We start from the raw sequence: 24,459 nt of genomic DNA, 5'->3' as shown, positions 1-24,459 counted from the left end.
AGACAGCTTTGTGACTGTAAACAAAGCATGTCAGGCTGCCTTTCTTCCTTTTTTTTCGCTTTTTTTCAATGTAATTGTAACTGATGTAGTTCACCGTACAACTCAAACCAATCAAACACAGATTCTTTTTGGGTTCTTTTCCTTTTTTGGGGATAAGGGCGTTTTAACTTTGAGATAAAGTGTTCTCAGTCGGGAGCAAAATCAGCCATCAATCCTGGCTGGCTGGATCTAAAATCCATAAAAAAAATCTCTCAGATATACATGCATTTTACTTTGGACTTCCTGCTAGATTCCATTTGCACTTACTTGAGTAAAAAGTTGGAACTTCTCTCCCTGCCTGAGGGAACCAAAAATATTAGCATGGATTAAATATTTATTTTGTAGCAACATGAAATCTATCATGCTACAAAAAATTGTTTTGAATGATACCTCTTGAGCAAGACTGCAACTTATAGCTTTTCTTTTTACTAAGCTAAACATTAAAAAAAAACAAAACAGCTGGTCCAAGAAAATTCTGCTTTGCTTTGGCAAAGCATCAGACAGCACCTTCTGGTTTGCCAACAAAGGCAGAATCTTATCTAACTGTGGGATGTGCTTGGATTTACTACCTATTAGCAAAACTCTTAAGAAGCACTGAAAGGTTCCAGCCCCTTTTACGTATTCTCAGTCAAATCTCATTAGCTTCATGCTCTCAGTTTGCACACAAAAATATAGCAGTCTTTTCCCACCTCTTAGGGAAAAAAAATAATAGGAGAGTGTTAAATCTCATGTTACAAGGACTTCATTACTTTTACAAGCTATGCTAAATAATTAAACGCGCTTGTCAAATAACTGATTAGAGAACATTTTGTGCTTCGGTGTATGTTTTTACTGCCTGTTTACCTCAGCTGGCAAAATAAAATCATTCATAGGGTCTCCTGCACAACAATTGAGACCTTAAGCTTAGAGCGGAGAAGAGCTGTGGGACCATTCTACATAGGATGCGATTAAAGAAAGAGAACTGGATTAAAGCCACAGATGGGGAAACTGAAACAACAGAACCAAAGCTTGGTCTGAGGATGGTGCTGAATGAGAATAACCTAGAAGCAAATCTAGCTAACGCCATCTAGATCTCTAGCAGCTTCTAGACATGTTTAATCCTTGAAGTGAGGAAAAAAGGCAGGGAATACATATTGCCTAGAGAGATTAGGACTAACATTATTCAGCCAACATTGACTTTTCCAACCTTTATTCTCTTATCCATATTTTCACAGTAATATATCATGGGGGTGGAGAGGCTTTGACTAGTGCAATTAGCAGGGTACAGCCATCTGAAATATTCTGTAGTTAACTCATCTGTTCTGTAGATGGAGGATCCCTCAGGTCTGAAATAGGGGGGCAATGCAAAAAAGGGCAAAGGTCAAACAATTGTTTGACACAAACAACCTACCCCTCCACCACATCCATAAGGCAAGGCCATTTCTGGAATGTCAAAGACAAAGAGAATTTCTGACACAGTGCACGTTGTCCTACCTGCCTCTCTTCTCCACAGGCAGGTCTCTGGAGCCCATTCCATCCACTAAGATGATCCACACAGTCAAATGAAGCAGATGCAGTCAAATGAGCAGCTGTCTCTCCCACTGATGGGAATTAATCTGTTTGGCCATCCTGGCAATTTTTCAGATGCACTCCTCTAAAGGTTACTGAAAACCAAAAATTGTATGGCTGCAAATCCCTTCTGGTAGCAGCCAGACATATGCTGAACCAGCCTGCTGCTACCAGAGCCTCATCCAGTCTCCCAGGGCTGCAGCAAACAGCAGGATCTGCTGTCCTGACCATCACTGGGACGTTCAAGTGGGACTTGCTCAATGAGTGCATACACGCAATCTGCTATTTTTTAAAAGTACTAGTCACCAAAAGCCACATTTCCATTAAGCGGGAGAGAACATTCCTGATGCTCCCGTTCTCTCACGGCAGCAGAATCTCCCTGAACTGACACTTTCTGCAGAGCTCTGTAACACTGAGCACAGCACGCCTGACTCCCATCTGAGCAGACACTGTGAGCACAGCGTAAGCACCAGGTACTCCTTTACACACCAACTTCTGCTCCAACCTAGCTAGCAAGGGCATTTAAAAAATTTTTAAAAGAGTATATTTTTCTCTTGGAAGAGAGCAGCAAGCTACCCAGGCAAAATCATGGATTCTTGTATAGGGGCTATTAAGTAAGCAGAGTGCAGGAAACAAGACTGAATAGGTTTCAAGTGCAGTAAAACTGAGCTTTTAAAGCAAGTGCAGTTCTTAGATACAAACAATGGATTTGGGACTAGCAGTGCACTGGAGATGTGCCACAGGAACTCCCCAGACCTCAACACAACTGCTCTTTTCTGTCTTCTGGATTGCTTTTACAGCATTAATTGCCTGAACAGAAAGAAATGCCACGGAAACCCTCAGTGATAACCAAGGTCAATTTTGCAGACTTGTGTGCCACTGTCCAGTAGAGGCTCTTCTTCTGTGGTAGAAAAGACTGTTTTCTTTTACATCAAATGACTTAGCCATGAGCTTTCACATGGAAGGAAATAGCAGCAATATGATGTCTCAAATACATTATTAATGGAGAGGGCAATTTTCTTCCATGGCACTGCCTCCTCCACTCCTTTTCAGAACTGAAGTATCCATTAAGAGTGACTCACTGGTTGCAAAAACATGTGAAAAAGAGACATCCTGAAGTTTGTTTTTAAATACTCTCCACAGTCAGTATTATGGCTATCAGGAATTTGTGAAAACCATAGGCATGTAACATATTTTCAAGAGACGTGGTGCAGAAGAGAAACCTCATGCTAAAAAATCACAACTATTATTGCATAGCAACCAAGCAAACACGTTTGATTCCTGACTAACCAAAGTCTTCTCTCCTTTCACCACAGCCATGAATCCCTAACCTACTAGCAAGGGTAATTAACCATTTTTTATCTTTTTCCAGCATCTTGTCCTCTTCTTCCTTTCTCTCTTTCTTGGATGTCCATGAAAGCCGGTAGAGACTCCACGTGGAGGGACACAAACTTACTTACCTCAACCACCTTACTTTGGTTTATCAAACACAATACTATCTCTCTTCTCTGCTTTAGTTCTATTATTGTTTTAGTCCAATATTTTTTTTCCAATTCATGTCTAGGCTGCCACATGTAAACCATAAGTAGATGTTGGTCCAGGGAGGGAGAGCAGTAGGGATGGTCAGGTACGAAGTGCAAACTACCTGCTGTTAGGCTGGGTATCAGGTATTCTGGGGGAAAAAATATCCTCTAATATTTCTAGTCTCACTCTTGAATTTACCCTGGATAATTTTATAGAAAAGCCTTTTCATAGATCTTTCTACAGAGCCAGAATTACATGAAAACTTTCCTGACTAATTTTTTATCCCCACATATGGCCAGGAAAACTCTTAGCTGTTCTTCCTGTCATGCTGCTGTGGAATTACACTGAACATTTCTGTAACAAAAGCTATGCAACCTAAGTACTGTAGGGTGACATAATTCTGAGCTCAAGTTGATGGATTTTTCCATTTGCAAGATTTTGCACAGTAGTTCCTGATTAATTCTGAATGGTGAAATTAATGAGCTTATCAAAGTAACAAGAGGGAGCCAGGGCTATTCTTGTTCACCACAGTGTTTTGTGTTTCTTCTAGTATAAAATTACTTTTTGATCTATTTTAATCTCTTTTCTATTAAAAGGATTTGCTGCCTCTTACCCAGTAAGACAAGAATACACCTCCCTGTAGGTGAAAAGAACTGAAAGACGAGTGTCCTCCACTCTCAGTATTCCATGGAGGTCCCAGAGCAAACACACAAGTTACTACTTTTTCAGTTTTGGGGAAAGCAGATTATTTTACCCTAGGAATTCTACATAATCTGCTAAAAACGTCCCCTGCCCTTTTACTCATAGGGATATTAAGAGTGGCTATAGAAGATCTTGTGTTAAAGACAATGGAATTATGCTCACTGAGTAACTGAAGAAAATGCTGAACTCATTCAGGACTTTACTTGTATCATAGAAGGGATGCAATAAGCATCATAGAAAAATTATTGTTTTTCACTGAACTCAATAAAAAAATGCAAACCACTAAATAAATCAGGTAAAATATTAGAAGATTATGCAGAAAGATGTGTTTGTGGGCTGATCAGACAAGGGCAGGAACTGGCTTAGTATTGTTCCATGGGCACACAAAAAAAAAAGCTCAGCAGTACTGAGTACCCACCACATCTCTGCAAGGATCTGCTCAAAGACTTTTCAACCTTTCACCACTGAAACAAGAGTGACCTGCTCCACCTCAGATTTTGGAAATTCTGTGGCAGCCTGTACCACATAAGAGCCTTTGTTGGTGGAGATGTGGATTTAAAAGGCCTGGAGGAACTCTTATGGTAATCTGGTCTGACTTCCTGCCTGGCACAGCCTGTAATACCTCATGCAGCAATTTCTTTACAAAGCACAAGAACTTGTAACTCTACTAGAAGATATTTCAGAAGCAGATCTAATCTTGATTTAATTACTCCAAGTGATCTACCACATTCCTTTCTAAGCGTTTCCAATGGTTAATTACACCCACGGTATCGTAATTCCACTGTGAACTCCTCTTCCTTATCTTGCCATGTTTTTGTCCGTTGGAGCCCTATCCCATCTCTCTACATCCCTTGATATTTTTAGATACTAACCACATCACACCTCAAAATTCTCTTACCTGAGATAAATAGTTTGCCTGCTTGGCAAACCAAAACAGGGATTCCTGAGTCAATCGCACAGCATCTGTGGTGGTGTACTAGAGATAGCTTCTGACTAAAGAGACTAAAAGAGAAAAGTCAATTCAAATGTGAGGGGAAGGCACCGAACATTTTTAACAAGCTTTTCCAGCTTCTGTAGCACCCATTTGTATGACCTGGAAATCTGGGATGAACAGCACTGTGACCTGCATAGCTTCATTTTCAGCCTAACTGATAAATTTTAGCTCAAACTGGATCAGTAGTTACTAAACACTTCAGTTAACTTAGAAAGAAAAAGACGGCTGATGGCAGGTGGTTTTCTACTGCCCATATGTCAAATCACATAAAAATGACCTGGTACTTCTGCAGGCACTGCCAAGGCAGAAATCCAGGAGTGAGCAATGTACACCCTAAAATACTTCCAGCTGTGACTCTGGTAAACAAAATAAGTAATTTTCCACTACTGCTGTCATGCGATATTACTTAGGCGTATTACTTAGGTATTTGTATTACTGTAGCATTCAGAGGCTCCACATAAGGCTCCCTTGTGTTAGGTGATCAACTACAGACACAGCAAGTTTAATTCATTTTTGCAACGTTTGCCCAGTGCTTGTATGGCTGAATCCTGGTAAAGAGACAGAAGGAGGACTTGTGTTCTTCCTGGATCATGGATGATGACGAGATCAGTGTACAAAGACTGCTCAGAACTGGAATTTCTTCTGGCATTTACTAAATCCCTGCACTACCCATGTGGTTCTCAACACACTATAAAGTTCCTTAGCTTCATTAGCCCTATTCCAGAAGGGTTTTCAGTCCTTCTCACTGATTGGATGAAAAACAGCAGCATCTTGCTGTCTCAGAGATGTATTATATAAGCACACACCTTTGTAGCTGCAAATAGATGCACATACTCTCCATGTACCAATACAAAGTAAGAATTGCAAAGATAGTCTACTATTTACACCACCATTTGTTATGACACCTCATTACTTTTTCACAACACTACTGTTTTTTCCATTAATACTTCACATTTCTACTCACTTGTGGTTTCTAGCAGTTTATATTTTGCATAGCTTAAATGCTTTTTTTTTTTCAAGCTTCCCTCTTCCCTATTCCATGAATGCCCCTCTGCAAACTGGGAACACAGTTTATGCAGACATATCAACTTTTACTGATGTCAACAGCTTTTAAAAAAATTTATTTTGAACACTCTTCCATTTGGAAGCCATTTGACTTGAAACAGGAGTATGAAATCCAGCTAACAACTCTGCAAAATTTTACTTTAAGCACTGATACAAAAATCCAAACCAGGCAAATATGGGAGGAAAAAGCAATAACCAACAACACTTCCCTTCCTTGGAATCCTGAGAATGAAATATTAACTGTGACAGAAAAGTAACTATATATTTTTGTAATGCTCTGAACAGGTTCATACTTCAGCTGCCTGTCAGAATATCTTGCTATTGTACACCTGGCTTTGCTATTTGACATAGATGCTTCATTTTCTAAGTGACACACCACATGAATGTCAGCATCCTCACTAGCAATGGAAGAAATGGAAAGATAAAACCACTTTTTTAAACATCCCTTGCAGTTGGTAGTATATTGAAACACCTTCTTCTGCCTTTTGCCCATCTAGCAGATGATACACAATCCATCTGTGAAATGCAGCTGAATTATGTTATATGTAAGGAGAAATACTCACTCTTGGAAGAGTTCACCCCTCCTTTACTTATTTAACTAAATAACTCATAAACTCCCACTACCATATCTCAAAAAAACAAAAACCTGTGACCAAACTACTTATTTTATCAGTATATCCTCTAGTATTTCATTTTCAAACTGGAAGAAAATGAAGATTTCCTTATCTGCATAGTGAAACCTATAGCATCTGCTGAAAAACATTTACCTGTAAATTCCTTAAGGCAAAAAGAAGTTTCCAAATCTATGAAGGCATCTTATTTTGACTGAAAACCAAACAGTGGTACAGTAACAACAACAAAAAGTTAAATGTTGTTAGACTCATTCTGCAATACTGTACTCTTTTGTGCTTTGACATACTGACCCAAACCGGCAACTACTAGCGAAATGCTGAAATCTACTGGTCCAGAATCTAGCCTAAAATACTGAGTATACTTGTTAAAATTATCTCAAATTAACTTGAATATCTTACTAAAGTGGAATAATTAAAAAAAATAAAAAAATCTTACCTTATTAGAGCTTCATTTCCTGTTCTTTCACTGAAAAGAGTAAAGAAATCTGTATTAAAGATCCATTTGGTAAAAAGAACCTTCTGATGTAACTATTTCAGTTTCACTCCAGTTAACACCAAAACTAAAAGGTTCTTTTTACGTAACTGTAGTAAGTCTGTTATTTTGCAGAGTTAATCATTCTCAGCACTCTGGAGTAGAGGTCTTTATTTATTTGCCATCTTAATTAGCTATTCTGAACAAACATTTTAAATACTTTGGAAATAGCAATACATACAACTGATCTCATCAATCCGCCACCTAAACTACAGGCTGATTAGACACATTCAGTAGGTTTATTTTCAATTCATACTGCTCATCTCATGAACAGTATTTGTGTTTGTGTTTTCATTATTTTTATTGGAAACTTGATATTATATACCAAATATATATCTTGATATATTAATATAATATAATATTATATATATTTATATTTATATCTCATAACACATTATAAGATGGGTTTGCATTGCAGTATGCCCATTCAAAGAGTTTCTCAGCCTGGAAGTTTTTTATAAAAGTAGCTATTTTCTGCTCAACTCCCCAAACAGGTAGGGTCAGTGGTAGTTTAGAATAATGAAAGGACAGAGCCATTTCAATAAACACCTACTTCAACTCAGCCGCTCTCTATGACACATTTGTCAACAATTTACCAACCCACATCACAAAGTCAAAAAACAGAAAAGCTTTAAGAGTATTCTGGGAAAGTCCAGGCATAACTCAGAACAATCAATTAATGTTGAGGCCTTCAAAATTATTAATTAACCTTTCATTCCTTCATGAACGAAATTCCTTTTTTTCAGTCCTTTACAACCAGGGAGAACTATCTGCAAGCATAAGCATTTTAACTGGGAATGGGATTCCGGAAACTCTGAAGTAAACGGGAATTTTTTGTCACCAATGTAAGCAAGAACAAAATCACACTTTTTCTTATTCCATTTTCTCAATTAGCATAATATACAGCATGAAATAGAAAACAAAAAGGCAAGTCTAATAAAATCTGTCAATTATTAGCACTATTTGTTGAAAAGCAGAGAAAATCATGCTGAGTCACAGGCAAAGCATCTCAACCTCTAGCACATTCTGTACACTTCATTAGCTATCAGTCAGTATGGTTAGAGATGAAGAGAAAACAAGGAGAGACCTTGTTCATCTTTGCCAAGGACAAATTTGAAGCTTGACCTCAAAGCATGCAATCAATGCAATGGTTGAAGAGATGAATTCTTTTCTCTACTGTGAAAATACTGTGATTTGGGGGACAGCAGGGTTAAAACAGTCTTCTAGGAATGAATCTGTCAATCTGAGGGAAACAAAGCTTAGGAGAATGGCAGAAGTGCCTCTTCCCTTCATTTAGGGTATGGTCACCTGGTATTTTTGAGAGTCCTAAAAAATGAGACTATTTCACAAATGGAACAGGTAAACTTAAAGAGAAATATTCCTGGAGTGCAGTAAATCATTGGATTAACCACCCATTTTGAGAAAAGCCATGAGATCCTATTTTTATGAGTCAGCTCATGAGAGCTGACATTTACAAAGTCTGATATCCTACAACAGAGTACATGCACATGTGTACCTTTAAAGGAAAAAGAATAACTGTAAGGTCATTTAATTACTTAGTCAAACATAAAATCCTCATAGGTTTCATTTTTCTACAGCTCCCCCTGATAATCAGCTATTAAAAACATGTATCAGTACCAGATTAGTTCACATTTACCTGTCAGGCTTCAGGTGTGGGTCACCCACAAAAGGTAATTTAAGAAAAATTCTGCATGCAGGAATCAAGAGACAGAACCAGTAAGTATTTTATCACTGGATGCTATGCAGGGCTTCAATAGGATTGAGTGGGATTTATTACAGCACGAGCCAAATCCTTCTTACTTTTCTCATGCAAAACAGCCATTGAAGCTAGCCAGAGTGCAACTGAGGACATATTGGATCCCTGATTCTCTATTACTCACCTGTCACAATACTACTGCAGTCCCCAGCACAAAGTTTCTGGGACCAGAATGGTTCTTTCTGGGAAGGGATAGGAATATCTTACAGGCCAGCCTGTTTTAACCATAAAGCAGGTACAGAAGCAAGTCTGAAGAAGACTAAAAGTCATCCTGGACTTGTGACAAGATCCACAGTTTTAAAGTAAAGTATTTCTATGCTAGAAACACTCACAGCACAAGCTGCTTTGAAGCATATTTAACGCATCCTACATACTTTTAAAAGAAGAATGAAAGCTTACTTTGGCAGGGTTTATGACTCCCAGAAAAAAAAAAAAAAACACCCTAGCATGCTTAAAAAAAAAATTTGCATAAATTTTCCTTATCTGATCTAGCTGTTGATAACAGGACAAGCTACAATGAGGTTCCATGAGCATCTCCTGTCACAGGTTCTCATGGGCCCTGCTGCCTGTCCAGCCCAAAGGTCTCAGCAGACATTTGCTCAAGAGGACCCATTACTATCTCCATAGTAGGGAGCAGGAAGCTTCTAGAAGATCTCAGGAGATCTGGCTTTTATCCAAGTGGAGATAACCTCCACTCCAGTGTGCCCAAAACAACACTGGATAAGTGAGGTGAGGTTCAAGCATTCAGTGGTCCCTGCAGAAGACTTATCAGGCTTCCTGCCTTATCTGCCTCAGATACCTGGGCAAAGAATTTAAAATTAAAATATATCTCCTGTTAACTGCTTGCACTGCCTTCATGCTTAATGCCTACTTCATACTTAGATGGAGGGGGAGAGTGCTACAGGAAAAAAAAAAAAAAAAAGCAAAAAAAAAGTAAAAAAAAAAAGTAAAAAAGTGAGGACATTTACATTGCAATATTCAGATGTGTCATTTTGCTAAGCATATGCCTCTTTACAGTAAAAACTATACTTGTTGCTAGTCACCAAATGTGTTAACTTTGGACAGACTTTAGGAGGATTCTACCAGACTGCCTCAAAGGCACATCAGTTAAGTTAAACTAAGTAGACAACTGTCCACACTCAGTGACAAGAGGCTCTGTAAATTCAACAGTGTATTTACAATTATCCTTTCAATCCAGGTGCCCAAAAAAAAAAAAAAAAAAAGAAAAAAAATCATACATCTTTTTTCAAGTTCCATCTTTTTCAGAACAACTTAAGAACCTTCCCAGATTCATTATATATTTTTATATTACAATATATATTATTTATATATTATTATCTATTATAATTAATTAACACTAAAAAACCTACTGATAGAGATTGTTAAAACAATGTACTGTGCTACTGAAGCTTTTCATGATTTTTCTTAAGGAAGACTCACCACGGACTTGTACCACAGCAAATCAATACTGCTAAAATGATCAGACAGCAGAATAGATGTAGATGAAAATTTCCTAGTTTAACACACAGAAAATTCCTGACTGCATGGAGTTGTACAAATAAAAATATTCCTTTCTGTTTCAGTCATTACTATTTCACCTTTTTCATTGCATGCTGTTTAGCAGAAACTGGAAAACTGAAGGTAACTAAAATATTGGTTTAATCCCTAAAAGGAATACACCAAATTAGCTAAAACAACTCATTTCCATATGATCCAACACTTATCCAGTACATACTAGGAGAAAAGACATCCAGGAGCTCTTCAGAAAATTTAGATATAAAGTATATATTCTGCCTAAGTCTTTGAACAGATATCAGATTAAGGATGAGAGCAGTACTTTTCTTCTTATACTTTTCTTCTTATCCATCAAATCCCATTCATCCTATTAAAACTTACTTTCAAGCTCCTCACACCCATCACACACATCTTCATTTAGAAAAAAACAAAGTTACCAAAAGATGGAAATCTATTCAGTCCTCTAGACAGATTCACGACAGGATTTTTTTCAATTTACTTTTCTAGTCCCTGCAGGATGCTCTGGTGTTCAGAGGGCCACAAAGAGACTGATTGAACAACGTAACTACAATTTCCTTTTTCACAAAAGATCCCAGAAAGCCAAGCAGGCCTGAAAAAGCCAGAGAATTCTTATTCCATCAGAGCCAAGGAAGGAAAAACAAAGGGGTGGGGGATGAGCAATCCTGACCAGGAGATAAATTAATTCTTAAAGCTGCTTCAGTAAGTTTGGCTTTCAGTTCAGTTTAGCAGTTCCCAGTCAGAATTAAAAGCATGTCAGTGGAGGTGGAGTAAAAAAAGCATAGAGGGGAAAAAAAGACAGCAGGGAAAAATCTCACTGACCTCCCTCAGCAAAGCTCTTCCTCAAGATGCAAGGAACTCTGCTGGCACAGAAAGTTAATTTAATTCTTCCTGCCCCACCAGTCTTGACTCAAGGCCATTTGATTTCACAGTTCCAGTATCTGCAGTAGTTAGCAAGTCGTGCCATGCACTCTGCAGAGCGAAAAGCCACGACTGCAGCATGCCAAAGTCTAATCTGTGACAGGCATTCCCAGTTCTAGAGCTCTACACAGCATGCCTTGGATCGCTTGGTGCTGCGAGGCAGGAAAGAGGTCTGTGTGCACTCTGGGACCTAGGGATGCACCCTGAGAATGTTTACTACCAGTACAATGCTAAGTGTAATCAGCATGCAGGTATAGGTTCTCTGCAGGATGAAAGGGCAGAAGCAAGCCTGTGTTTAGATTGGACAGCAAGAACAAGATCATAGCTGGGAGGCAGAAAACTCATAAAATAGCTCCATTTAAAGCATACATACAGATTAAAAATTAACCACTGTTGCCAAAAGACTGCACGTAACCCCACCCACACCTATACCTGCCTATGTAGGGACTGCCAAATGCAAGTGGAATATGTGCTCTGCTGCCCCACCAGCATGACCAGCCGAGAGCCACCATCTCACATCTGTCCTGATGTTTTCCCCAAGAAAGTGCCCAAGAAAGAGTCACCATTTATTATTGCTCTTGATGACTGGCTGTCATAGAAATCAGGGACTTCAGTGATGTTTTTGGAAGCTAGTCGTCCTCCTGAGTCAAAGAAGTCAGCAAGGTAGCTTGACCCAACTCTTCAGAGATGAAATAATGTGGAAACAAAAATTACCATTGCTAGTGCTGTATGCTTGTTGAGACCATACTAAAGAGCTCAAAGCTGCTCTACAGAAAATGCAACAAAAATGCTGTCCAGAAGCTATTATCCTCTCCAGTAAATGGTGAGTCCACAGACAGTACTGTCTGCTGTTTTGCCAGCATTTCCATTACAATTCTCTGCTTTAATGAAGAATTAACAAGATTAAATACACTTTGGTTAGTAGACCTTCGAGTTCTATTACAGTATATTGTATATACATTAGAAATATTAATGTCACAATTCTTCTTGACTTTGAAAAGTACAATAAATTAATTCACCTTTAAAACAAAAACTGTACCAAAAATAATTCTTTAAAATCTTCAAACTTATTCTACTACTTTTTTTATAGAGAAATGACATTATTTATGCCATTAAAAAGTAAAGCTAATTCATTTTTGTAATGTAAGAATTAATTTAATTCAAGAGAACTAAGCAGATCCCAGAAAAGGGCAGCTATTCTCTCTGTACATAACATAATCATATGCCCTAAATCCAATTATTTTCTTCCTCTGAAACATATTTAAGGATGTCATCTCCATAGGGTCTGGTCCAGTGCCACAAAGCACAACGAAGCACGCTGTCGCTGACGAGAAGCCTTGCATTCCCCTTAGGCTTGAAAACCTTGTGTAGGACCAAAGCCACAAGCATTAAAACCATCAGGATGTTGAAAATAAGCCTTCGCAGATATTTTTTAATTATTTATATTCGTCAAAACCTAAAAAATACCCAACCAGCTAATAGTCAAATCTAAGGGGAGCCTTCAAGCTTTATATGCAACATATGATGATGGTGATATAGGAAGTTTTGTGAATTCAGGGATATTCATCCCACGTGTGTTTAACCATATACTGCAACTATCGGTGGAAGGCACCTCTCCTGAGACTGATGGTACAAACAGCACCCTGGAATTTTCTCCCCTCCTCTGCCAACTTACTGAAGAGGAACCCAGGGAGCAGAATAGCTGAGACAGCCGAAACAAGGTTTCTTCAGCCATTCAATCATCCTTAGGCTCAGACTGCTTTACACCAGATGCCTGATTTTAGTCATTGTCCATATGTCTGAGTAAGCATAAAGAATGTACTGCAGAGACAAAACTTGGACCTTCACACTTTTTCTCACAAAGCATATACTTTTCTGTGTATAATCATCCCACTGACGAGTGAATGATTATTATTTTCTTAATTGTCCCTGGTTTATCTTCTGTGAGATGGCCTAATTAAATAAGCTAGTATCTTGAAGGACAAATGTACAATAAGTATTGCTGCATAATATCCCCAGCCAGTAAAGTTCATTATTGAGCCTAGAATAAAACACGACAGACTTTGTTATGTTATCTTTTCCAGGGTGTCACTACCAACCCAACACATCCTAGAACTTAATAAAGCCTGGCAGCCTCCAACTCATGATACATCCAGAACACGTATTTTTCCCCCCACTGCTTTTTTTAATAACTGGTGCTGTTCTGTTCTTCTTGGGATGGTGGATAACAATCATCACACCTGCACACTGCCATGCAGCTGTCAGGGTAATTCCATCCAAATTAAGGCAAGTCCCATGAAAGCAAAGGTTTAATACATGAGGGGGAAATATGGTGAACTGGTCTGTAGCACACTAACAGCTCTGAGTTTAGGATCTTTTTATGGTTACATTTCTTTTTTTTACTTTTTTTCTACCTGTATGGCACGTGCCCTCATTTAAGTCCTATGTATAGCATGTGTCCCAGTAAATTGTCCCAGTGCAGTTCAGAACTGTGGCACAGACTGCACAATTTGAGCAAGAAATGGCCTTAAGCCCTGCATGCTGCATACTGAGAGCTATGAAAAGGACACAAAGAATAAATAAAATGGAAATCTGACATTTGAAACTCACTGAAAGCAAGCTTAAAGAGAAGAGTTATTTCTTCTTATTTATGGTTCTCTAAAGATTTTAAGGTGTATTGTACAACAGTGCTGTAAGATCATCAGGCCCACAGTTCTGCTGGGAAGAGTTTTTCAAATTGGCGGTTTTGGTTGCCAATATAAGAAGCAGACAAAGAAACAAAAACAGGTATTTCTAAAAAAGAGCTTTGGAAAATGTCTCCCTGTGCCCAATATATAGAGCAAATATAAATTTTCCCATAAACTGAGTTATATTTCATTAGTGTCTGCAGCTGCCTAACTTTTCTTCATCTGTGGAGAGGGAGTGGAAAACATTGCTAGTGACAATGACATCATCTGCTAGTGATAACCAACTATGAATACATTCAAAATCTTGTTGAATCAAGGTTTTCTGGCTAAGCTAACAGGATAAAAGCCCTAAGAAACTATATTTGCTTTATTTTCTAGAGCTAAGGTCAAGTATGCTGAAGCTTCAGTGGTTTTTTTTTGAAAGGGGCATTAGGGCTAAACTCCAATTAAGAGACAAACTGACTGAGATATTTGTTTAGGAGCTATGTAGTAATGTATCAAAGCCAATCCATTGGAATTGCCTTTGTGTTTATTTCTACCAAAGGAAAACAGAACAAAAAAAATCTATCAAGGTATTCAAATTCAAAACTGGATTCATGCACGTTGAAAACTTCTGAATGCACAACTAGCAGGCAAGGGGAAAGTGGAATTTCCCTCACTTTGGATGCTCCATAAAAAAGGCTTAACTTAGACTTCTACATTTTCAGAAAGATGGTGGTATTTGCTTGTTTCTTCCAGTATATCACAGATAATACTCAGCTGTTGGGTTTATGAGGTACTTACAATTGTAACTCAACAGATAAATCCTTTGTTTTAAAGAGAGAACAAATAATGGGGATTTACAAAGCTGTAATTATACTGAGAGGGTTTATGCTTAAGGATGTATTAAAAGAAATACTATACACAAAATAACTTTTTTTAAAAGAAATCCTCTGAGCATTATCACCGCTTATAGTAAGGGCTCTTTTGCCATAAAAGGGATTTTAAATGTGTTTCGTGCTAAAGGATGCCCGCAGAATCAGCCAAGCTCCCCTACGTAGGCTGAAGTTGGTAGCATATACCTGTTTTACGGTTAGCAAATGATGATGAATGAGCAGAGCAAACCTTGAGCCCAAAACAAACCACACTAAAGGCAGATGATGCACTCCAGCAACCAGCCAAAGCACGTCAGCTGCTGCAAGCCTTGGCAGTGAGCGGGGAGCAGAGCCCAAGAGGTGGAGCGTGCCGTGCCCAGCAGCCGCGCTCTCGGTTGCGCGACAGGCACGAGCAGGGCGAGGAGCACACCCCAGCTACACATCAGCCCCCTGAAAGGACAGCAGCACGAGTGATAACACCCCTTAAGTAACACACCACCAAGGACAAGACCACGCCTTTACACTGGTCTGCTTGGTCATGAAAGGCACTTGGACACCCAGGAGCGCGATGCCCTAAAGCACGGGGGATGTAGCCAGTATTTTGGACCTCCTGTTTCACCAGCAGCTTCCTGAGGACAGGTGTTCCCAGTGCACCAGAGACCTGTGGCTGGTTGCACAGCATTCCACAGGAGACCCACTCCAGTTACAGCCGTGCCCTGAGGACGCTTTGAAGCTGGCTGCCAGCCAGCTTGTCCCAACAGTGAGAAAACACAAAAGCAAAGATGACTTCAAGCATCACTGTCTGAATTAAAGATAACGTTAGGTTTCGCTTCAATATATTCCATGATCAGAACGTAGCTGAGTAGTTATTTTACTATATGATGAACATTTTTTTTTTTTTATTTAGTAATGGTCACCAGTTTCCACTCTTGTTAAGTCACAATGATTTCTACATCTCCTCACAGTAAAACATGGAACTGGGAATCACAAAGCCAAAACACCTTGTATAAATTTATTCTGAGATTGTTTTGACCGTACCAGCTTATTGGTAAACTAAAATGGGAGAATCTGACCGTTATTCAAGAAAATCCAGCAAATAAAATTGGAATTACTTTCCCAAACCTCTTCTCTAAGATCAGTGATTTATTTTCCTAGTTTTGATTTTTTAAAATAACTGATTATTGGTATCAGTAACATGCAATTCTGCATTAGATTTTTAAGGTTACACCTGAACACATTAGAACAGTTGCTAGTGCAATGTATGACCAAAAAATATCCACTACTTCATTATTAATTGCTTCTATAGAGACAGGCACTATGATTAATTACATGGACAAGAGAATTCCAGATCCATGCAAAAGACACCAGTTGCACTAGCAATATGTTTCCCAAGTATAACCTTTTCTTTTTAATATACTAATTACAGTGCTTTGACTTCTGGCATGGATCCCTGAACCAGTCAGGGCTGCAGGAAGGCAGTGCAACAGGAATGCACAGGGAGGAATAAAGTGGTAGGAGGCACTTGGAGCAAACCCAAGGCTCAAGGGAGCTGAGTGGTCTCAATTTGACTGGAGGAAGGAATGGGCAGCATCGCCTTTACTATCCCTCCACATCAGCATAGAGCTGGTGGTGATAGGAGGTGCTCAAAGCCTGCTACAGAGGAGACAGACAGGGAAAACAGGGGACAGAGGTTCATAGTCTGATCCCTCTGGTGCATGATTCCATGTCCATGGGCAATATTAAAGCACAAAATAATCTACTTTCTCTCTTTTCCATTTCATTCAGAAAAAGTTTTTGTAATTGTTTAGTTTCCTGTTTAAAAGGAAGGGGTTCAAGAAGTGTTTGGACAATGGTTTCAGGCACATGGTGTGATTCCTGGGACAGTCCTGTACAGGGCAAGGAATTGGAGGCCACAATCCTTGTGAGTCCATTCCAGCTCAGGATATTCTGTGATTCTATGACAAAGCAAGTGAATTTAACAGCTAAGCTACAATGGATTAGAAAGCCACATTTCGAATTTTACAAACCAAAAGAGCTTTTGCTACACATAATATTTCAACTTTGGTGTTTGACCCTGAAATCTGAAAAAAAAAAAAACAAACAACAATCTGTGATTTTCGTATTTGGGATCAGTCATATGGACTACGTAATGGAAAAGCTCTATAATTTATCTGAATCATTATTTTATTTTGTTCTCTCATGGTTCCAATTGTTCATTGTTAATTAGATCCAGCCACAACAACTCATTGTGCAAAAGGCATACTCTGTTTTAATCAAAATCTTGGACAACATTTTGGATGGCATCCTTAAAAACTTGGACAGAACACTCTGTGGTTTCCTCACCGATGAAGAATCAAAATTATTAACTACGAACACATCTTCCACCGGATGCTGACACTTATTATCAGATTATTTGATGAGCAGCTCTTTGTTTCATGGAACTATTTTAGACTTCCTTCTGTTTGGTCTCTGCTTTCTTCACTCAGAACAATAACAAACTGAAAACCTGACCCATAGGACACATCCGTGATGAACTCTTAAATAATTTTTTAATTTCCATTTTATGCCATGCTGAAAATGGTGCTGTAAACATAAAATATGACTGTGACAGTCTCATCTATTTGAAATCAGATCTTTTCACCTATAATCTTCAACTTACTTTCCCAATTGTTTTAGCATTTAAGAGAAATGGCCAGTGTTTGGGAATGAAACACACCAAAATTATTAGACATTATGGACTGTCTTCATAGATGTATTGTGGGGACAATGTACAGGTTTAGATTATCCTCACAGGTAGTTACTGGTGACAAAAATCTGAACAATGTTTCCTTGGCAGAAATTAACACAGCATACCACTTTTCTCTATCAATATATAAATTGTCATTTGATGAAACTTGGTTTTGGTGCTGCTGTTTTAAGAACCTTTGCTAGGTTTTACATTTTGCTCCGTAAGATTTAGTTTTTTCTTTTGTGTCAGGCTGCTTTTCAACCTCCCATTGAAGAGTGAGTCCAGAGGAGGCCAAGAAGGCAATAAGAGGGCTGGAGAACCTCTCTGATGAAGACAGGCTGAGAGAGTTGAGGTTGTTCAGTCTGAAGAGGAGAAGGCTCTGGGGTGACCTTGGAGCACCTTCCAGCACCTAAAGGGAGCCTACAAGAGAGCTGGAGAGGGACTTTTAACAAGGACATGCAGAGACAGGATAATGAAAAATGGCTTGAAATAGAGTAGGCTTAGATAAGATATTAGGAGGAAATTCCTTACTATGAGGATGGTGAGACACTGGAACGGGTTTTCCAGAGAAGTTCTGGATGCCCCAAGCCCGGACATATTCAAGGCAAGGCTGGATAAACCTTTGAGCAACCTGATCAAGTGGAAGGCATCTCTGCCTATGGCAGCGCCCTTCCAACCTAAACCATTCTATGATTCTGTGATTCCTTGAAACAGCCACAAAATCAGTGTTTTAAGGGCTGTAAAGAGAAAATTACAGAGGACTCTATACTGCAGTATACAAAATAGCAGAACCTAACACGCTGTCTAGCCATCAGATATGCCTGTTTGCTTTTCCCTTACATTAATACAGGCAATAATAACACAATTGTTTTATAATAAATAGCATTCTATCATAAATGATACTATCATCACACTGTATTGCAAAATTACAGGTAGATGTAAAAATCTGTTTGATTTTAGTCTTCTAACTTTTTCAAACTATTTAAAGCTTTCAAACACAGTCTGGAAGGAAATCTAGTAAGCTCAGTTTGCAGAGACAAGCGGTGATTTTGGATGCCTGGGCACTTTTCTGACCAACTGAAATGTCTTTAATGAAATCTTGTTTCCAGTAAGAACTGAATACCATCTTTCAGATGTTTTAGGTTACGCACTCTAAAATGGCCTTATGCCAAATCATGAGTCACTTTTGAAAATTTAAGATCCTGTATCTAGTATCAAAATCCAGCAAAAAATAAATTCCTTAACTATTATCAGAGTAGCACCATAGTCTGGAGAAAATGAAAGACCACTTTTACTAGTTTCCTTCCTAAAGCAAAATAAAACACAACAGCCGAGGTTTTTAACTGGACAGTTAAAAACAAACGAACAAGCACAAAAATAAGCCTCTTATTTTTAATTATTATTTTATTATTTTATTTCTTATTTTATTTCTTATTCTTATTTTATTATTTCTTAGATGGAGGAAAAAATATTTCAGATTGTTTAAAAAAATTAAACAACTTCTGCCTGTGTTTCAGAAGAAAAATCATAATAGCAATAACAAAAACTTGTCTCCTTTTTTTGACATGGTACGTAATGCTACATCAGCCCATTTTAAGCACTGGGCCCCAAAAATTTTAAACTAAACATATCATATTTCTACCACTGAATATAAATGCTAAGGATCAAAATTCCCCAAAATTTACCTAGTAAAATTAGCATAAGTAGCAGTTTGCCTGTATAACACTTGAAGAATTAACATTCCAAAACTCTTAAAACTCTGCTTTGCCCTGAGAAAGGACACTGAAAAGCAGAGATTGATGAAAGAGCAGCCTGCTTCCTTGTCACACAACTTTTATATCTGTAATTCCAAGCAAGTTCTGCGAAGTGACTGACAGACATAGAGTTTCAGGAGGAAAAAAAAAACCAACCTAGCTGAAATTGTGTTGGTTGAATGCTACGGCACAGCAGACAGCAGCTCTATATGCCAGCACAGCAGGAAAAAAACTTCAATTGCTTTTAATAGACAGGCAGTTAGTGCAACTAGTATAATCTGGAGTGACATTTTCCCCTGACTATTATGTAAGCTGAAAGCTAAACTTGTGCTTTTTTACAGTATATTGCTTATCTTCAACACACTGCCTTATCAGGTTTCTCTCAATTTTAAAGGTATTTTAGTAGCAAAGAAGGGAGGACTTATCACATCTTTGAGATTCCTTCTTAATATCCTATTTTATTCCATTCTGCGTTCATGCTGCCACACAGACAGGCTTCAACAGGAACTGTTCTTTGTTCAGTTAGCATGGTACATATTCTATATCTAAAAACCTCTCTGAGAATTTTAACTCTCTACAGAAAATAATACAAAAGGTAACGAAAAACCCAGCAAATTCAAAGAAAAGAATAAATCAAAAGATGAAACAAAGAAAAGATGGAATTAAAAAACTCAAGGGTAGTCAATCCATTTTACCAGCACTATTCCCTAACACCTCTTTTTCAAAATTTCAAGAAAAGAAGAGAAAAAGCAAGGAAATGGGTAGTTAGAGACATCACCATTTTTAAATCCCAGGCATCTTCCAGAATGTGTGAACGTCTACCTTCGCAACAGCAATTATTCTTGACAAGATTTTCAAAATGGCACTCAGCAGCAGCCTTAGGGAGATCAGAACTTCCCACAGAAGGAGCAAAACAGATAAGACAGACTTGTTCTGCTAAAGCAGGAGTTTATGACTCCAAGATACTTAAATTAATAATTATTTTCCAATCTTTCTGTCCATCTAACTACTGTTACTCACCTCTGTGCTGCCCCTGGATAAAGCTGATAACTTAATCAGTAGCCCTTTCAAGACAGCCAGTTCTGATAGACTGACTTGTCTTTACTGTATTTTGATAGACAAATAAATCTGTCTAAGTGCCAAGGACTCTGCATATTTAAGATTCAGTTCTCAAAGAAGCGAGTGATTAAAATCTAGTGATTTTGCAAGACAAGTTCATAAGGGCTATAAATACAACACATAAGCATCAAAAGGCCTCACCAGCCAGACATCTGAATACCAGAAAGAGACACAAGGCATTAAAGAAATCAAACCTTCAAAAACAGCGTACCAAATTGATTAGGCAACAATGGAAGAATAAGTCTTACAGGAGACACTTTATTGTGTATATGTGGCAAACACATTTATGATTTCTCTTAAAAGACTTATCTTGCATTATCCTGGTAGTAATTCAGGAGTTCATGTCCCACCTGCCTTCCCTGTGTATCCCACAATAACAACACTGCCTCCATTAGAAGAATGTCCAGTCCAGGTGCATATCACCTCCTGAAAAGGTACTAAAAATATCCTACTGTGATGCTTTCAGAGCTGCATCATGAGCAGCAATCCCTGACTCTCACAACCTGAAGCAGGAGCACTCAGCATATATGCACAGAAAACACTGCAGAGCTTGTTGGACCACCTATGGGTGCAAGAGAGGTGCTGACCACTCACCCAGCTCTACAGACCATGATGCAGTCTGCAAATCTCCCTCTCAGTCAGAACTGCAGGTCTGCTGAACCATCCCACTGATCTGCCCCGTGCATCTGACAGAAAGCCTGCTCCATGTGAAGCCTTCTGCCGGGAGCACAGAGGGGGATGTGCTCCCGCATGGCACCTGCCATGCCCAGGAAGTACCAATACCCAGCTCTCCCCTGACACAAAACCCTCCCATAGACAGAGCAGAGCCCATGAGCACCCCTGTGAGCCAACCAGACACAGGATCAGAAAAAAAAGTTTGGAAAAGCCTTACAGGAGGACAGAAATCCATGAAACTGCTAACAGATTCCTCATGCAGGAAGCAGTGACTGGAATTTCAAATATTAAATATATCATCTACCCTATACCAGACAATGCTCTATGTTTTCTATTGAAATTTAGTACAGGGGCTAACAAGACTTCCTATGCCCACTAGCTGGAGAGGGCTGTGAAATCAGCAATGGCTCATGGTCTTCCCCTTTTCAGAAAGTAGATTCTGAATGAGACAAGCAATGGGAAAACAACAACCTTAAGCTCAACAGAAAGGGATTTTTTCCTCACTACAGCAGCACAAAAACCAGATGGAAGGGGCATATTTCCATTTCGCTTTCTTTGCATTGGTTCTTCTTTTATACCAGGTGCCAAGCTGGTGAGGCTGACAGCCATCTTCATTTACCTGGTAGAAACCAGCTGCAGGTAGGGTTTTCACATTATGACAGTCCTGCTAGCATTTTCCCTCTAATTATTTTTGTTCAGTATTCTATTCTCCAGGCCCAAAAGGAAGGAAGAGCTTCAAACTCTTGGAAGAGGTGCCTGCCCCTAAAGAGAATTATCCAGAAAAACTGCAATTCAGAATTGAAAAAGCCTAATGTCTTTTCTACAGAGGTTTTTTTTGAGTCCTACATGCAGAGGAGAGATTTTCATTTATTAGGCAGCAGAAAGGGAAGGGCTTTCTACCAGGGGATTTTGAAATTCTTGGTCAAAGGTTAACTTGGTTTTTAACTTCAAAGCACAGAAAAACAGGGAGGTTGAAAGAATACAGTAAAACTTCAGAGGGATATAACCAACCTGAAGCCAGGCAATGAAGGCACGTAAAGCTGCCTTCTGTGCTACTCCTTTCCTTGCTCTTGGCTTCACAGGCAGTTCCTAAGAAGGGAGAAGGCAAAGTCCGTTTGGGAAAGTTTAAAATATAATCAGATTTTTCTGGCTGGCGGCACCAAAGGTGGAAAGGCAGTTTCACTAATTAAGGTCTGAACTTCTGCTTCGACTTCAGTTTTTCATAATGCTACTAGATATTTTAAAATATGGTACTCATTCATTGCAGGGTGCAGCACCCGCAGGGCAGTGAGTAATGGTTTTACTCTTGCTTCAGTACTGGCAGCAGCATGTTGGACTGGAAAATGAACCTCTATTTCCTATCTATTTTTATAATCAGTTTATCTACCATCTCCTTAATTCTTACCCCCATATGCACACTAGAAACAAAACATTTAAATCTCAGTACTATGCTGAAATACATTCACAACGCTGCCATTGACAGCTCACCGGCGACACTGACTTGTAACTGAGGACAGCGTTTGGCCCCAACCAGTACATCTGTAGTCTGTATGAAAAATTCATGAGCTAAATCTTTTCACTTCTTTTATAAATAGGAGACAAAACGAGAGAGTCATCACTTAGTCAGCCAGGGAATGATTCAAAATCTAAACCTAGGATATAATGTTAAGGAAAGGAACTGGTAATAGATACAAAGTATATTTTCTACCCACAGCAGGAAAAAGGACAAGACTGAGTTGTTCTATTTTATGCTGGCTTTTTTGCTTCCATTAATTGGAAATGTATACAATACTTACTAAACATAGCACTAAGAGACCAGACACAAAACACAAATCTGTAGTATTATATGCCCCAATATATTTTGCTGCAGCCCTGAAGTCATACATATTACTGAGTTCTGGTTTATTTGCAAGCTTCCCTATTTCTCAAAACACAAACATTACTTCTGTATTTTGTGACTAGCTCTATATTATGAGGTGATACTAGCTGAGGATGTGACAGCTGGCAGGAACTTTTGAATCGAAGGGTCTCTTTCTAACTGATACACACAGAGCTCTGTATTAGCTCTCACAAGATGCACTGTTTACTAAAGATGATTACCCACGAGTAAATAATGAGTCATGATATCCTCCAAAAAGCAAACACACAGAGTTAAAGAATAATTTCTAACATGGGTAACCAAACAGCACTGAAAATTGAATCACTTAGGTGCATTTGTCCTAATTAAGTGTTAAAAACCAGAAAAGCTATAGAAAATAGCCATAATCACATAAAAATATGTTGGAAGATCTTGAAAAGACTGTATCTCTTTTCATACGACTGTAAAGCACCATTTACAAATGGGTGACATACAAATAGCTAAATGCAGTCTTAAATATATGCAGGTACAAACAGAAAAGGGATTTTTTTATTTGGACAACAAACACAAACAAACCGTGGCAATTTTGTCATTCTTGATGGATTACTACTCTGTCCTTACAAACAATTCAGACCAAACATATTGGAATTTAGGCAAGAAAGCAGCACAAGTTTAACACCATAATTATAACAGAGATGCAAACTGCTCATTTTTATTATGTGTTATCAAATTACTTCCTAGCACTTTGGGAATTTAACATCAGGAAATTCACTTCCAGATGATCACCAACAGTGGTGAAATAGTCTCTCCTTCATTATTGCTATTTCCATATGCATCTTATTTCTAATGCTACGTTCTACATTTCTAAAACCACCACTAGGCTCTAGAAGTTCCTCAAGGGAATATGATGACAGAATGAAGATTATGGAAAATAGGCTTACATCCACTATTCGCCTGTAAGGATTTTGCCGAAAACAGTTTGCTCCCAGCCACTCTGCAGAGCCACCCAGACACCTGTGAAGCTCATCAGCAGTTTTAGAAGACAAATTAAATCTAGTGATCCTTCTGACTTTGCAGCAGCTAAGAGTGGTGGCTCTGGAGTAACAACAGGAGTTAAAGACCATAAACATACTCTACTGGAACTGTGACTTCTCATTTAATCTTCTGAAATGTTTCCTCATAAGAACTATACTGTAATCAGCTGGATTCTTAAAAATATATTTTAAAAAAATTAAAAATTTAAAAATTAAGAGCAATAAAGATTATGAATATAGGAATACCAGTTATGAATATAGGAAAAACCAAGCACCAAAATTGCTTTCTTTGTGAACATCACCGTATTAGAAAGAGATCCAGTTGAAATGGGCATTGTCCAAACATTAAGACTAATGCTCTTTACCTGACATATAACGTTTTGAAATTAAGGATGTCAGGATATATTTGAAAATTTCATGAGGATGAAAGAGTCCCATTAGATTTCTTTACACTGCTCTGCCATGACACCCCTGTTCAAACCC

General features: G+C 38.5%; 1 protein-coding gene across 8 annotated transcripts in view; it reads right to left on the bottom strand.

The window, feature by feature from the left end:
* Positions 1–24,459, bottom strand: part of THRB (thyroid hormone receptor beta) — a 157,094-nt gene that overhangs the window by 119,602 nt on the left and 13,033 nt on the right. For 5 of the 8 annotated variants that reach the window (XM_088054237.1, XM_014248395.2, XM_014248394.2 and 2 more), the window contains exon 2: positions 6,941–6,970. The exons of 2 other annotated variants lie outside the window; for them this stretch is intronic. The gene's annotated coding sequence lies outside the window, so the exon portion shown is untranslated. Of the gene's footprint in view, positions 1–4,711; positions 4,768–6,940; positions 6,971–24,459 lie in introns of those variants that run through there. One more of the 8 variants, XM_014248397.2, reaches the window with a different exon arrangement.

Source organism: Pseudopodoces humilis, chromosome 1, assembly GCF_049639895.1.
Source record: "Pseudopodoces humilis isolate 2021_Gansu_Grassland_sample_001 chromosome 1, ASM4963989v1, whole genome shotgun sequence".
Classification (NCBI taxonomy): domain Eukaryota; kingdom Metazoa; phylum Chordata; class Aves; order Passeriformes; family Paridae; genus Pseudopodoces; species Pseudopodoces humilis.
This window is presented reverse-complemented; position numbering and strand designations above follow the sequence as displayed.